This window comes from Piliocolobus tephrosceles, chromosome Y (assembly GCF_002776525.5).
Source record: "Piliocolobus tephrosceles isolate RC106 chromosome Y, ASM277652v3, whole genome shotgun sequence".
NCBI lineage: Eukaryota > Metazoa > Chordata > Mammalia > Primates > Cercopithecidae > Piliocolobus > Piliocolobus tephrosceles.
Genome location: NC_045456.1, coordinates 408,083 through 422,606, shown reverse-complemented (window position 1 = coordinate 422,606; position 14,524 = coordinate 408,083). Strand labels below are relative to the sequence as shown.

The following is a 14,524-nucleotide window of genomic DNA, read 5'->3' as shown; positions in this document are numbered from 1 at the left end:
ATGTTGTCAGCTAAACAGTAGGTGCTGACAACATTGTATAATTCCAAGGAAACATAATAATTCCAAGGAAGCAAAGTGGATCTGAGTTTTCATAGGTAAATATATATATTTACTTAATATATATATTAAATATTTATATATAATTTTCTAGAAAACATTATAGATATACATATATATAATTTTCCACAACACCTTTCATGGTCATGTCTTTCTTATACAACTTGATTATGGTAGCAGTGGTGATAGCAAGCAGGAGGATAACAGTAGAATCCATTTTTTTAAATCATAACTTTAAGGAATTTGGAAGTCATCACTTCGTCCTAACAAGTAAAAACCTGAACAAACTGAAAAACCAACAATTCTTCTTAGATCCATAAGAGAAGTGTGGTCACAAGACAAACTGCTGCCCCCAAAACTGAAGAGACAGATAGGTAGATACAGAGAATCACAACATAGCAGAGTAGAAACCTCTTTGGGAACCAAAACTGATGCAGGAATATCTGGACTGAAATTGACAAATTGCTGTAGATAGGGCATGGACAAACACAAATTGACAAATTGCTGTAGGCAAGGCATGGACACCATGGAGTTAAAAGCTCCAAGGTGGCCCAGGTGTGGTGGCTCACACCTGTAATCCCAGCACTTTGGGAGGCTGAGGCGGGTGGATCACAAGGTCAGGAGTTCAAGACCAGCATGGCCAACATAGTAAAACATCATCTCTACTAAAAATACAAAAATTAGCTGGGTGTGGTGGCGTGCACTTGTAGACCCAGCTACTCGGGAGGCTGATGCAGGAGAATCACTTGAACCCAGGAGGCGGAGGTTGCAGTGAGCCGAGACCATGCCATTGTACTCCAGCCTGGGCAACAGAGCGAGACTTCATCTCAAAAAGAAACAAAAAACAAAACCAAAAACAAAAACAAAACCCCAAGGGGACCCAGTAATAGGAAGCAGGGGTTTTATCAGTACCTAACTGACCTGGGAGAAGGAAAATACTCAACTCTGGTCCACTCTGGCCATCCTGCCCAATCTAAGAGGAGAAAACAAAACTGAGAAACATTTGTGAAGTTCACAGTCCAGAGGCATAGGCTCATTAAAAGACTGAGATATAATCATAGGATTATAGAATGCTTCCTCCCCATACACTTTACCACCACATTACTAAAGTCCTATTTACAGCAGTTCCTTTTACCTAGTTCTCAATATCTGGCTGTCAATAAAAAAAAATAGAAGGCATACTAAAAAGTAAAAAAAAAAAAAAAAAAAAAAACCACACAGGTTGAAGAGACAGAGTAAACATCAGAACCAGATATGGCAGGGATGTTGGAATTATCAAACAAGGAATTTAAAACATTAATCATAAAATCAAATACGCTAGAGGCTCTACTGGTTAAAATAGACAGCATGCAAAAAACAGATGGGCAATGTAAGCATAGAGAAATACAAATCCTAAGAAAGAACCAAAAAGAAATGCTAAAATCAACAACGCTGTAACAGAAATGAAGAATGCCTTTGATGGGCTTATTAGTAGACTGAAAACAGCTGTGAAAAGAATCGCCAAGCTTGAGAATATACCAATAGAAATTTTTAAAAGTGAAAAGCAAAGATAACAAAGTCTAAACATAAAAATAAAATAAAAAGATAAAAAGAATTTAAGAAAAAGATAAGATTGAATTTAAAAATCAGAACACAATATTCAAGAACTGTGGGACAACTGTAAAAGGTGTAACATACATATATTGGGAATACTAGAAAAAGAAGACAAAGAGAAAGGAACAGAAAAAAGTATTTGAAAAAATAATGACTGAGAATTTTTCCAAATTAATGTCAGAAACCTAACCACACATACATGAAGCTCAGAAAACACCAAGCAGAATAAATGTCAAAAAAAAAAAAAAAAAAAAAAAACTACACCTAGGCATATCATTTTCAAACTACAGGAAGTCAAAGACTTTTTTAAAAAAATCCTAAGAGAAGCCAGAGGGGAAAAACACCTTATATACAGAGAAACAAAGATAAGAAACACATCTGACTTCTCTTCAGAAACCATGCAAGCAAGAAGAGAGTAGAATGAAATACTTAGTGCTGAGAGAAAAAAAGGCCCACCAACCTAAAAGTCCATAGTCTACAAAATTATCCTTCGAAAATAAGGCAGAAATCAAGTCTTTCTTAGACAAACAAAAATTGAAGTAATTTGTTACCAATAGACCTGCTTTGCAAGAAATATTAAGTTCTTTAGAGAGAAAGAAAGAAATACAGATCAGAAACATATCTATATAAAGAAAGGGCATTGAAGAAGGAATGAGTGCCGGTAAAATGAAAACTATTACTTTTGTTATTCTTAATTGATCTAACATCTAACAGATCAAAATCATACTAGCAACAATGTATTTCATTACACATACTTGTATGTGTATGTATACATATATATGTGTATATATCTAAATATATATAGTGTGTGTGTGGTGTGTGTGTGTGTGTGCTTATATACAGGCATAGTTCATTTTATTGCATTCCATTTTATTACAAATTGCATCCCATTTGTAAAAAAAAAAAATTGCATGTTTTTACCAATTGAAAGTCTGTAGCAACCCTGCATTAAGCAAGTCCATCGGTGCCATTTTTTCAACAGCATGTCCTCACTTTATGTCTTTGAGTCACATTTTGCTAATTCTCATAATATTTCAAAATTGTTCATTATTATTATATCTGCCATGATGATCTGTCATCAGTGACCTTTTATGTTACTCTTGTAATTGTTTTGGGGTGCCATGAACCATGCCCATATAAGACGGCAAATAACAGATAAATGTTGTATACGTTCTGACTGCTTCACCAACGGCCATTCACCCATCTCTTTCTCTTTCCTTGGGCCTCCCTATTCCCTAAGAAACAAAAATATTGAAATTAGGACAATTAATAACCCTACAATGGCCTCTAAGTGTTCAAGTGAAAGGAAGAGTCATATGTCTCTCACTTTAATTCCAAAGCTAGAAATGATTACACTTAGTGAGGAAGGCACGTCAAAAGCCAAGATAAGCCAAAAGATAGGACTCTTGTGCCAAACAGTTGGCCAAGTTGTGAATGCAAAGGAAAAGTTCTTGAATGACGTTAAAAGTACTACTCCAATGAACACATAAATGATAAGAAAGCAAAACAGCCTTATTGCTGATATGGAGAAAGTTTGAGTGGTCTGGATAGAAGATCAAACTAGCCACAACATTCCCTTAAGCAAAGGCCTAATCCATAAGAAGGGCCCAGCTCTCTTCAATTCTATGAAGGCTGAGAGAAGTGAGGAAGCTGAGAAGAAAAGTGTGAAGCTAGGAGAAGTTGGTTCATGAGGTTTAAGAAAAGAGGCCAGATGCAGTGGCTCACACCTGTAATCCCAGCACTTTGGGAGGCCCAGGTGGGTGGATCACCTGAGATCAGGAGTTCGAGACCAGCCTGGCCAACATGGTGAAACCTCGTCTCTACTAAAAATATCAAAATGAGCCGGATGTGGTGGCATGTGCCTGTGCTCCCAGCTACTCAGGAGGCTGAGCCAGTAGCATCGCTTGAACCCAGGAGGCTGAGGCTGCAGTAAGCCAAGATCGCACTACTGCACTCCGGCTTGTGTGACAGAGCAAGATTCTGTCTTGAGAAGAAGAGGGAGGGGAGGGGAGGAGAGGGGAGGGGGGGGGAGGGGGGGGAGGGGAGGAGAGGAGAGGAGAGGAGAGGAGAGGAGAAGCTATCTCTATAACATAAAAGTGCAAAGTAAAGCAGTAAGTGCTGGTGTAGAAGCTGTGGCAAGTTATCAGGAGGATCTAGCTAAAATCGTTGATGAAAGTGGCTACATTAAACAACAGATTTTCAATTTAGACGAAACAGCCTTATAGTAGAAGAAAATGTTATCTAGAATTTTCATAGCTAGAGATGAGAAGTCAATATGCATATGAAAAGACGATTTCTTTAATCAGAGTTTTGTAGCTTTCCTCATATAGATTCTGTACATGTTTCATTAGATTTATACCTAAGTCTTTCATTTTGGGGGTGCTAAAGCAAATAATATTGTGTTTTTAAATTTCAACTCTTACGTGTCCATTGTCCGTATATAGGAGAGCAATTAATTTTTGGATATTAACTGTATATCCTGCAACCTTGCTATAATAGCTTATTAGTTCCAGCCAGATTTTGTCAATTCTTTCAGATTTTCAACATTGACAAATACGTCATCTACAAATAAGAACAGTTTTATGTCTTTATTCTCAATCTATGTATCTCTTATTTCCTTTTCTTATCTTTTTGCTAGCTAGGACTTGCAGTATGATATTGAAAATATGCTCCACCTCATGTGTCATTAGGGAAAGGCAAATTAAAACAACAATGTGATACCACTATACATCTATTAGGATGGCCATAACCCAGAACAGTGAAAACAGCAAATGCTCGCAATGATGTGGAGCACAGGAATTCTCATTCTTTGCTGGTAGAAATGTAAAATGGCACAGCCACTTTGGAAGACAGTTTGGTGATTTCTTCCAAAACTAAACATACTTTACTATAGAATCTAGCAATCATCTCCTTGTTATTTACCCAAAGGAGTAGAAAAGCTATATCCCTACAGAAATTTGTACACAGATGTTTATAGCAGCTTTATTAATTGCCAAAACGTGGAAGCTACCAAGACATCCTTTAGTATGTGAATGAATAAACTGTGAGACATTGAGACAATGGAATATTATTCACATGCTAAAAAGAAATGAGCTATCAAACTATGGAAAGACATTGAGGAAACTTAAATTCATATTACTAAGTGAAAGAAGCCAATATGAAAAGGTGACAGACTATATTATTCTAACTATATGACATTCTAGAAAAGGCAAAACTACGGAGGTAGTAAAAAGATCAGTGGGTTTCCAGGTGTTAGGGGAAAGGGAAGAATGAATAGGTAGAGTACGGAGGAATTCTAGGGCAGTGAAAATACTCTGTATGATAGTATAATGGTGGATACATGCCATTAATACATTTGTTCAAAGGCACAGAATGCACAACACCCATGTAAACTGTGGACTCTCAGTGATAATGATGTCTCAGTGAAGTTCATTGGTTTTAACCAATGTAGCAGTGGTGGTGGATGTTTATAAGCGGGGAGACTATGCATGTATAGGATATAAGGTTTATGGGGTATCTCTGTATCTTCCTTTCCATTTTGTTGTGACCCTAAAACTGCTCTCAAAATTGTCTTTAAAAAAAATCTTAACTACTGTTTACTGAATTATTCCTCTATACTGAGGACTGGAAGCCATCATTTAATTCTCACTCAACATTTAATTCTCACAACCACCCTATGAGAAAAATACTACCACCTCAATTTCATAGAAGAGAGAAGCTTAAAGAGGTTATACACTTTTCTGGAAGTACACAGCTAGCAACCCACGAAGATGGGGTTCTAACTCAGGCGTTGACAGGTTTGTTTTTACTATTTTCTGTAAAAGACCAGATAGTAAACAATTTTGGCTTTGTGGGTCATATGGTCTCTGTCACAACTACACAAGTACTCTACTCTGCCACTATAGTATGAAAGTGGCCAAAGACGATATATAAACTAATGAGCATGACTGTATTTCAACAAAACTTTATTTACAAAAATAAGCAGTGGGTAAGATTTGGCCTGCAAGCTATAATTTCCTGACTCCTATTCTTGCTCAAGACTGATCTAAGCCTTCTTGACTGAGATTTCATGAAAAAATGTCTTTTATATCTTTACATCCCCATGCAACATCTAGCACACCAACCATGTATGCATAGGCACTCAATAAATATTTGTTGATGGAATAACCAATAAATAAATAAATTCAACTAACACTTATTGGGCATCAACTATGTCCTAGGCACTGTTATGATCACTTGATATATGTCACTGAACAAAACAGAAATCCTTGCCTGTGAGGAGCTTACAATTTATAAATCTCTAACTCATACAGCATAATTATATGGGTTTCATATTGCTGCCAAAACAAATTACCACAAACATGCTGGCTTAAAACAACACAATTCTGTTATCTTACTGTTCTGTAGGCAAGAAGTCCAACATCAGTCTCACCAGGTAAAAATGAAGGCATTAGCAGGGCTGTGTTCCTTTCTGGAGGATCTAGTGGAAGATTTGTTTCCTCGCTCATTATGGTTCTTGGCAGAATTCATTCTCTAAACACTCCCAGTATCTCAGATACTCCCAGTATCTCAGAACTAGCAACTGGGTGTTGAATCATTCTCCTGCTTCCATCTTTCTTTCTGACTACAACCAGGAAATGTTCTTCAATTTTAAGGACCCATGTGATTGGGTCCTTAAATTGGGCCTACTTGGATAATTCAGTATAATCTCCCCCATCTCAAGATAACTGTAGTCACATTTGAAAAGTCTGTTTTGTCATGTAAGGTAACATATTCACAAGCACCAGAGAGTAGAACATGGGCATCTTTTGGGGGATATTATTCTGTCTACCACAAATACCATCATAGATTTTTACATTAAATCTGATGAATTTGATCTTTGCCAATGGATCATACTTCTGGTGAGTCAATATATGATATAAATAATAAATTATTTAATTATAAATAAAATTATAAATTAATGTGTGTGATAATCCATTAATCTCAGAACAAATTACACTTTTCCCAGCTTTGCTCAATCCTATAGATTTGAGAATCGCTAAAGCTCAAGCCAGTCCTAAATAATGCCAGCAGTTTTCAAAGACTCTTGCCTAAAATTAAAAACATTAAAAATAAGTCTTTTTATCATAAGCCTGGCATATCTTGAAGGAATTCTCTATTTTGAAGACATACTGTGCATTCTTAGCTCCTGCCTAAAAATAGGATTCCTACATGTCATTGAACTGAAGTGCTGTCCCTGCCCTTGCCATGTTAGATCAGGCCAATTGACTGGGCCTCTGCCTTGGTTTTATGATTTGCCTTTCAGTCCCCTAACATTGACTAGAATTTTAGCTGCAAAGTGGTCATCTTCTCTGATTCTTACCAATCCCTCCTACTGCATTTATATTCCAGGCAGTGGTCAGGTCTTCCTCAAACTGAGATGGACAATGTCAATCATAATGCAAGACTTTTAGCTCCAGGAGGGTTAAAAGAGTGGAATTTTCAATTCCACTCTGCCTTTATCCCCAACTTCAAATCACCATATTGTGCTGATCACCATGGAACCAACAGAGAAGGAGGACTGGCTTGGCAGGGGAAATAACAGCTTCTGTTTTAGAGAAAAGGCCCACTTTTCACCCCTAGACATTCAGCAACCCTTGCCAATGAAGCACCCTCAGGTCAGGGGAGAGGGTTCTTTATAATCTCTGGAATGAAGGGAGACTTTTGAAAGTTGTGGTTCTGGTTCAAGTAGAAAGAATATTAATCTTAGAGATTTAAAGACGTGGTTTTGTTTTTAGGCTCTGCCACCTACTTTGACCATTTTTTCAACTAGGAAACGCAAATAACACCTACCTCACGGGGTTGTTGTGAAAATTAAATAAGGTAATGAGTATGAAAGCACTACGTAAAATGCACGTATCAGCTGTTATCATTGTGATTATCCTACTAATGCCCCCCCCCCCCCCGTCTCCACTGCAGCAAATATTACTACTGTTCAGGGTGAGGGGTAAATATTATAAAGCTAATCATTCAGATTCATTCAAAAGACCATTCACTTTTGTTTTATCATATTAGCAGAGGTTATTTTATTCTAATCCTATCTATCAAGTTACATTTTGGACAGAGCTCAGTCTGAACGAACCTGCCAATATCAGCTTGGCTCTACTTAAAGATTCATTCAACCACCTTCTCTGAAAGCACAAGCCAACATTTGTGTATATCTGTATCATAAATCACATGCTAACAAGATGCCAAAAGCAGTCACCTCTTTTATGAATCAGTCATTGATTCTCAAGACTGAATTAGCCCCTTCTTCTTCTATTTTCCATCATATGTTGCCAACCCTGTGATAGCATTTATAATATGGCATTATAATGGTGTATTTGACCTTCTACAAGAGATTGTGAGCAACTCTAGGGTAGAGATTTAGTCTCCGTATTGTCATTCATGGCACACAGTAGATAGCCAATACATGTTTATTAAAATAAAAGAGGGAGAGCTGGGCACATTGGCTCACGCCTGTAATCCCAGCACATTGGGAGGCTGAGGTGGGCGGATCACCTGAGACTGGGAGTTCAAGACCATCCTAGCTAACATGGAGAAACCCTGTCTCTACTAAAAATACAAAAAATTGGCCGGGCATGGTGGCACATGCCTGTAATCCCAGCTAATTGGGAGGCTGAGGCAGGAGAACTGCTTGAACCCCAGAGGCGGAGGTTGCAGTGAGCCGAGATCGTGCCATTGCACTCCAGCCTGGGCAACAAGAGTGAAACTCCATCTCAAAATAAATAAATAAGTAAAAATAAAGGAGGGAGTAGGAGGAGATCCACACTATAGGGGAAATTAGCCCTTAAATCGCTGCGTTGCTCTAGCATATTTTAGGTATGCCGGAATTTCAAATAAAGGAGAAGCAAAATAAAGAAAAACCATTCTTTCCAAAAACCTCCAGTTTACTTTTCTATAGCATGTTTAAAAGGTGGTATCAGTTGTTTGTAAGTGCAATATAAATTAGGCTAATTATTCTAAACATTTCACATTAGAGATACGTGAAAGAAGCAGCAGCTTATTTGAACCTCTCAGCTCTTGAATGTCCTGTGCCTTCTGGAGAAAGAGAGAGCTTAAGTTTTATTTAGAGAAAAATCCAGCATTACATATAGAATATAGATATGTTTGTGAGAAGGAAGATCAGAGAGGGAGGAAATTTTCTCATTTGGAAAGTTGTTCCTGTAAGAATTTTAATTATATACTTTCAAATAATAACATCACCTTTCTTGATATCATATAATCCCTTCTTGGTAATCTTCCTTGATATTTAAGTTTAAAATTAGCCCAAGTAACCCTTGGATTAAATGCAAATGAAAATTCTGTGCTATTGTACACACTTTTTAAGGCACTGCTGCCATTGGAAAACATGATTCTCCTGGGTTAGGTAACAGATCAGGGCTTCAGTGACTACTGCGCTTCAGTCATGCATCACAAATGTTGACATGTACGCCTGAGAGTCTTGTGGAAATACCCCTGATTCAGTGGGTATGATTCAGTGGATCCAGGTCACGTACAAAGGATCAGAAATAAGACGATTTCTGACCTTTTAACATTTCCAACCATTTTCCAGGTGATGCCCAGCTGCTGATCTGCAAACCACATACTGAGTAACAAAGTTATCATAGACATGGCGATTTGTACAAATTCACTATCGGTGAAATTTTGTAAAGTAATCTACCACCGTATTTCCCCTATGTCAATGGTTATCAAAATTTTCCAATTCACACCTTTTACTTAACAGAATAACAGCTTTAATAAACAGCCTTGAAACACTGAAGCTTTTAGTTAGTCCGCATTTAACCACTATGTAAAATGTGGCTTATGTAATGATTAAGAAATGATAATGTCCTTAGCAGATGAGGTAAATTATATTTAAGCTACATTTTTTTCTTCAAAAGGTCCGTTTTCTATGCCTCAACATGGGAATAAAAGGGATTCTCATCTCATGTGAGCATTTCCTAGTAATGAGATAGCTCTTAGGATAATTTAACTGACCAGGAGAGCCAATCCAGACAGCCCTTAATCAGTAATGACAAATGGAAGCACCTTAAAAGTAAAAGAAGTTGTGTTTTCCAGCGCTTGCCATATCAGATTTTAGCCATGCCCTAGAGTTATAAAACTGCTTCCTCATCAATCCATTCTCCATGCCACTAACATTACTTATTTTGGCTGAGCATTTAAGAGTTGAAATTTTAAACTAAATGATAGAAGAACTATAGTTCCTAGATAGCATACATTCTGCCATGGCAGTATTGAAAACCTGAAGGCTCTCACACTCAGTTTGAAAGTCTTCCCTCTCATTTTCCCCTTCTCACTAATCTTCTTTTTTTCTCAGTTCCCTTCCTATCTTAATCAGTTGATATGCTGTGTAAAGTTGTGGATGAAGTAAATTTCACGAGGAAAATTATATTTTAAGTGCACTTAACAAAAATTACTTTTTGTGATGAATTCTATATAAAGAAATAAATCATTCTTTATAAATAATCATTCCTCAAATATCTGTTAACAAACGTTTCAAGTTCTTATCTCATTAGTTTAAAGCAGAGTATCTCTGTACTTTGACTTTATGCATCACTTTAAGTACTTGTGTTTTGTTTAATTAACAAAGGGAAACTAACACCCCTGAGATTGGTGAAGGATCTGGGGCTAGCAAGAGCAGTAGGTGGCTACCAGTAGTAGGGCTGAAAGATAATGGAGAGATCCATTATCTAGAATCCAGAAAGACCTGTGGTTATAGGAAAAAGACACCCCGTGCCCTTGGACACAGGAATACAGCCACTTCCCTTCCACTGGCCAAACCAAACCCTGAAATGACAATGTCAATAGAGGTCAGACTCCTGAAACACAGAGCAGGAGAGCAGGGTAGAGAAGCATGCAGATAGAACTTGTAAGGCTGTGAAAAGAGCACTGGGCACAGTGGCAGGTATAGGTAACATATAGGAAATAAGAGAGTTGAGGGAACATTCACTTACTGAATGCTGAGACCATTAATCCCTTCCCCACAGTCACAGTAGCCAGGCTTCAATACTCCAGGCAGGAGATTAGATGGTTCATCTCTAGGGGATGAGAAAGAAATGAAAAACTAGATTAAATATTGGAAGACTAAATTGAGAAAAAAATACTTAATGTAAAGCAAAAAGACAAAGAAATGAAAAATCAGAGGATAAGAAAAGTAAGGATGAAGCCAACAGTTCCAACATGAATAAACAGTTATAGAGTCCCAGAACATGAAGGGTGATAATGAAGGAGAAGAAATCATCAAAAAATAAAATTCAGCAAAACTTTCCAGATGGATTTCCAGATTGGAAAGACCTGCCAACTATGCAGCACAATAGATTAAATCAGGCCCTCACCAAGGGAACTTTACCATAGAATTTAACAGCATGGAGACAAAATGAAGACACTGTGAGCTTCCAGAGAGGAAGAAAAACCAGGTCATATACAAAAGGATCAGAAATGAGACTATTTCTGACTTCCCAACAGCAAAATAAGAAGCCTGTAGGCAATGGAGCAATACCACCAAACTTTTGAAGGAACACAATACCCAACCTGTAATTCTACACTTAGCCAAGTTATCAATTAAAAGACTTTTTCAGATATGCAAAAACTCAAAATTTTATCTCCTAGCATCTCTTTCTCATTTGGTTACTGAAAAATGTGTTATATCAAAATGAAGGATGTAAACCAGAATAGGGGAGGAAGTAGAATACAGGAAACATAAAACTCAGAGACAAACATATGCCAGAATGACCCATATGCACCATGCAGGGGAAATAACCAGTCCAATTCAGAGAGATTTCTTCAGAAAAAAATGAAATACATGAATGCATTAGGGAGAATTTAGATAATTAATTAGCGAGAGAAGTTGAGTTAGTGATACGTATGTATAAAACTAGGTAACTATAACATAAGGCAATTATTAGTATCAGAAAAAATATTTTGCAAAAAACAATCACAATATATGATGCAGCTCAGTTATAGATAGTGTTTACACAGTTATACTAATGTAAATACTGAAGACTGAAGATTGCACTAACTTACAAGAGGAAGTCTGAATATGTGAGGATGGAGGAAAAAAAGAGAACGGAATTTTCATTTTTCTTTCTGGAATGTCAATCAATAATATTTATAGGCAGAAAATCAAGAAGTAAGAATAAAAGCATGTTATTTAGGAATGAAGATAAATACTCAAAGATATAGCTAAAAGATCATTGTAGTTTTCTAATAAGCGGACATATTTTTCTGCATTCAAAATTTAATGAAAATTTTAAAATAAATTTAAAATATAAAAATAAATTTCAAAATTTTAAAGATAAATAATATAGGATATTTCTGTCGCTTCTGAGGTATGATAGTTCACAAATAACAGCATGTAAATCTTGTCTTTCTTTACATGGTTGTTTTAAATATATTTAATTGCAAAGGGAAATGTTTGCTTTCTAATTATTTCATAAAGCATGATTAAATCGAATGTTAGCATTGATGTAAATGATTCCTCTTATTCTTTTGTCTACTAAAACAGGAATAGAGAACCTAGATGTATCTTTGAAAATGTCTACAATTTCTAACGTTGATTAATCTTTGTACCATGTTTAGATTATTACGACTTGAAATTCTCCTTGAAAGTTGGCATTACCCTTAATGAAATACTGGAAGTCTGAAATAATGGAAACTCCTTGCTATATAATAGATGAAAATTATAAATTGTTCCTAAAACTGACTTTCTTTGTCAAGACTTTGATGAACAGTTTCTAATAATGACATTTTCCCAGGACAATTTGAAGATTATACTTTAGAATTCTTAATTAAGTTCTGTTGCTTCAACATGCCAACACTATAGCATATCAACAGCGTGAATTTTTTCCTCCACTTAATATAATGCTTCTTAAAATCTATGATAGGAAAAATTTATCTTACTCATTTTACCAGTCTCCTAAGTAGAAAAAAAAATAAGACAATATGGCTTCATACTGTGCTTAGAGAGTGGACAGAAACTGAGAAGTATGCTAGGAAAATATAAAGATTTACTTAAAATTCATTTGCATAGTAACATGAAAATACATGTCCATGACTATTTAAGTAATGAAAAAATGAATAGGAGAATAGAAGTGAAAAAACATAACTATCAATTCCAAATCAAAACATGAAAAAATAATATCAAGCTATTTGATTCACATTTTATATGTATTAGTTTATATAATCCTAAAAACAAGCCTATAAAATAAACACTATTACTATAGTAATCTATTACAAATAATGAAGCCGAGACATGAAAGTGAAGAAATTTACCTTGCTAGAAAGTTGTAAATATGGAAAGTAAAAGTAAACCCAAACATCTCTGAGCAGAAAGTATCCTTTAAGTCACTATTCTAAAACAATTTATAGTTAACCTTTAGCTAATTATGGTATGCCAACAGATTTCATTTGTATAGTAGAAATGTAAGAACAGTTTATCTTTCTCCTCACTCATTTTCAACTTCAATGCTGTTATGCATTTTCTCCAATGTTTGTGATCCAGTCCTAGTCTAGCTTTAAGGAAAAAAAAAAAAAAAAAAGCAATTGGAGCCAAGATGGCCAACTAGATGCAACCAGGAAGAGCTTCGACCACCAAAAGAGACCAGACCATCAAGTAGACCAGGATATTCTGAACAGATTTTTAGAAAATAAGGCATTTTAGAAAGAAGACATACAACAGATGCAAATCTTAGGATGATAGGGGAGGAGGCTGGGAACGCTGTGGTTGGTTGCCAAGCACCAGGACTTGTTCCTGGCCCTGAGAAGCTCCTAGAAAAGGGATGAGTGAAATGGGTGTGGAGTGGCCCACTTTCACCATGGACCTCCATGATCCTAGCTATGGGAGACCCCACGATTCCCAAGCACATTTGAGCTGGCAGCGAGAACTGTCTAGCAAGTTGGCAGAGACAGAACTCCAGCCTGTGTGGAGCCCAGAGGGTTTGGCCTGGGACTGGCTGCACTGGAGCATGGCCATGGGCGTCCACCCCCTAAGACTCGCCATACTCCTCTAGGTGACTTTAGGCTTTGTTATTAATAGCTGCCAGAACTGGACAGGGCAAGGCTGTCTTGCCCACGTGAAAGAAACAATCTGATCTGAAAACCCCCCGTCTTCTGGCCTCTCCCAAGATTCCTGCCTGGCTGAAGCCACTTGGAGCACAACCAATGCCATAGCTCTTTCACCAGCATACCCCGCCTAATCACTGGAGTGCTTCGGCAAATGGACATCCACCAGCAGACACTGACCCACAGCCTTCCCCAACCAGTGTGCAATCACCTGCAACCTCCCCGCCTGCCCTGCCAGCATACGTGTGTGTGCAGACCTGCCACCACCTTGCCAGCACAGATGTGCACGGGAGCCCACCACTGCACCACCGGAGTGCTTTTCCCAGCAGCCCCATCAGAGTGCTATTGCTAGCAGACTTGGAACACTCTGACCTCTCCAGCGTATCAGGTGCTTAAACCTCAAAAGGCCAGAGAATAAAACTATGGGTTTGGTACCAGCCTCCTGAGTTTATAGCATGTAGCCTAGCAGTGCTGAGTTGAGTCTTGGCCTCCTGAAACCATCCAGAAATGAAGCCAACTGACTAAGCCCAACTTACACTGCAGCCAAACCCTCAAGGACCTCAAGGAATATAAAAGCAAAAAGACTCAAACAAAAGACAGCAACTTCCAAGATTAAAGGAACATCAGCCCACACAAATGAGAAAGAATCAGTACAACTCTAAAAGTCAAAGTGTCTTCTTACCTCCAAACTACGGCACTAACTCCCCATCAATGGTTCTTAACCAGACTGAAATGGCTGAAATGACATAAAATTCAGAATCTGGATGGCAAG

The 14,524-nt window shown here is 37.3% G+C and overlaps 1 long non-coding RNA gene across 2 annotated transcripts in view; it reads right to left on the bottom strand.

Annotated features, from left to right (window-relative positions):
• Positions 1 to 14,524, bottom strand: part of LOC116418598 — a 916,691-nt gene that overhangs the window by 664,527 nt on the left and 237,640 nt on the right. For both annotated transcript variants that reach the window (XR_004228700.1, XR_004228701.1), the window contains exon 2: positions 10,647 to 10,730. This is a non-coding gene — a long non-coding RNA (uncharacterized LOC116418598). The remainder of the gene's footprint in view (positions 1 to 10,646; positions 10,731 to 14,524) is intronic.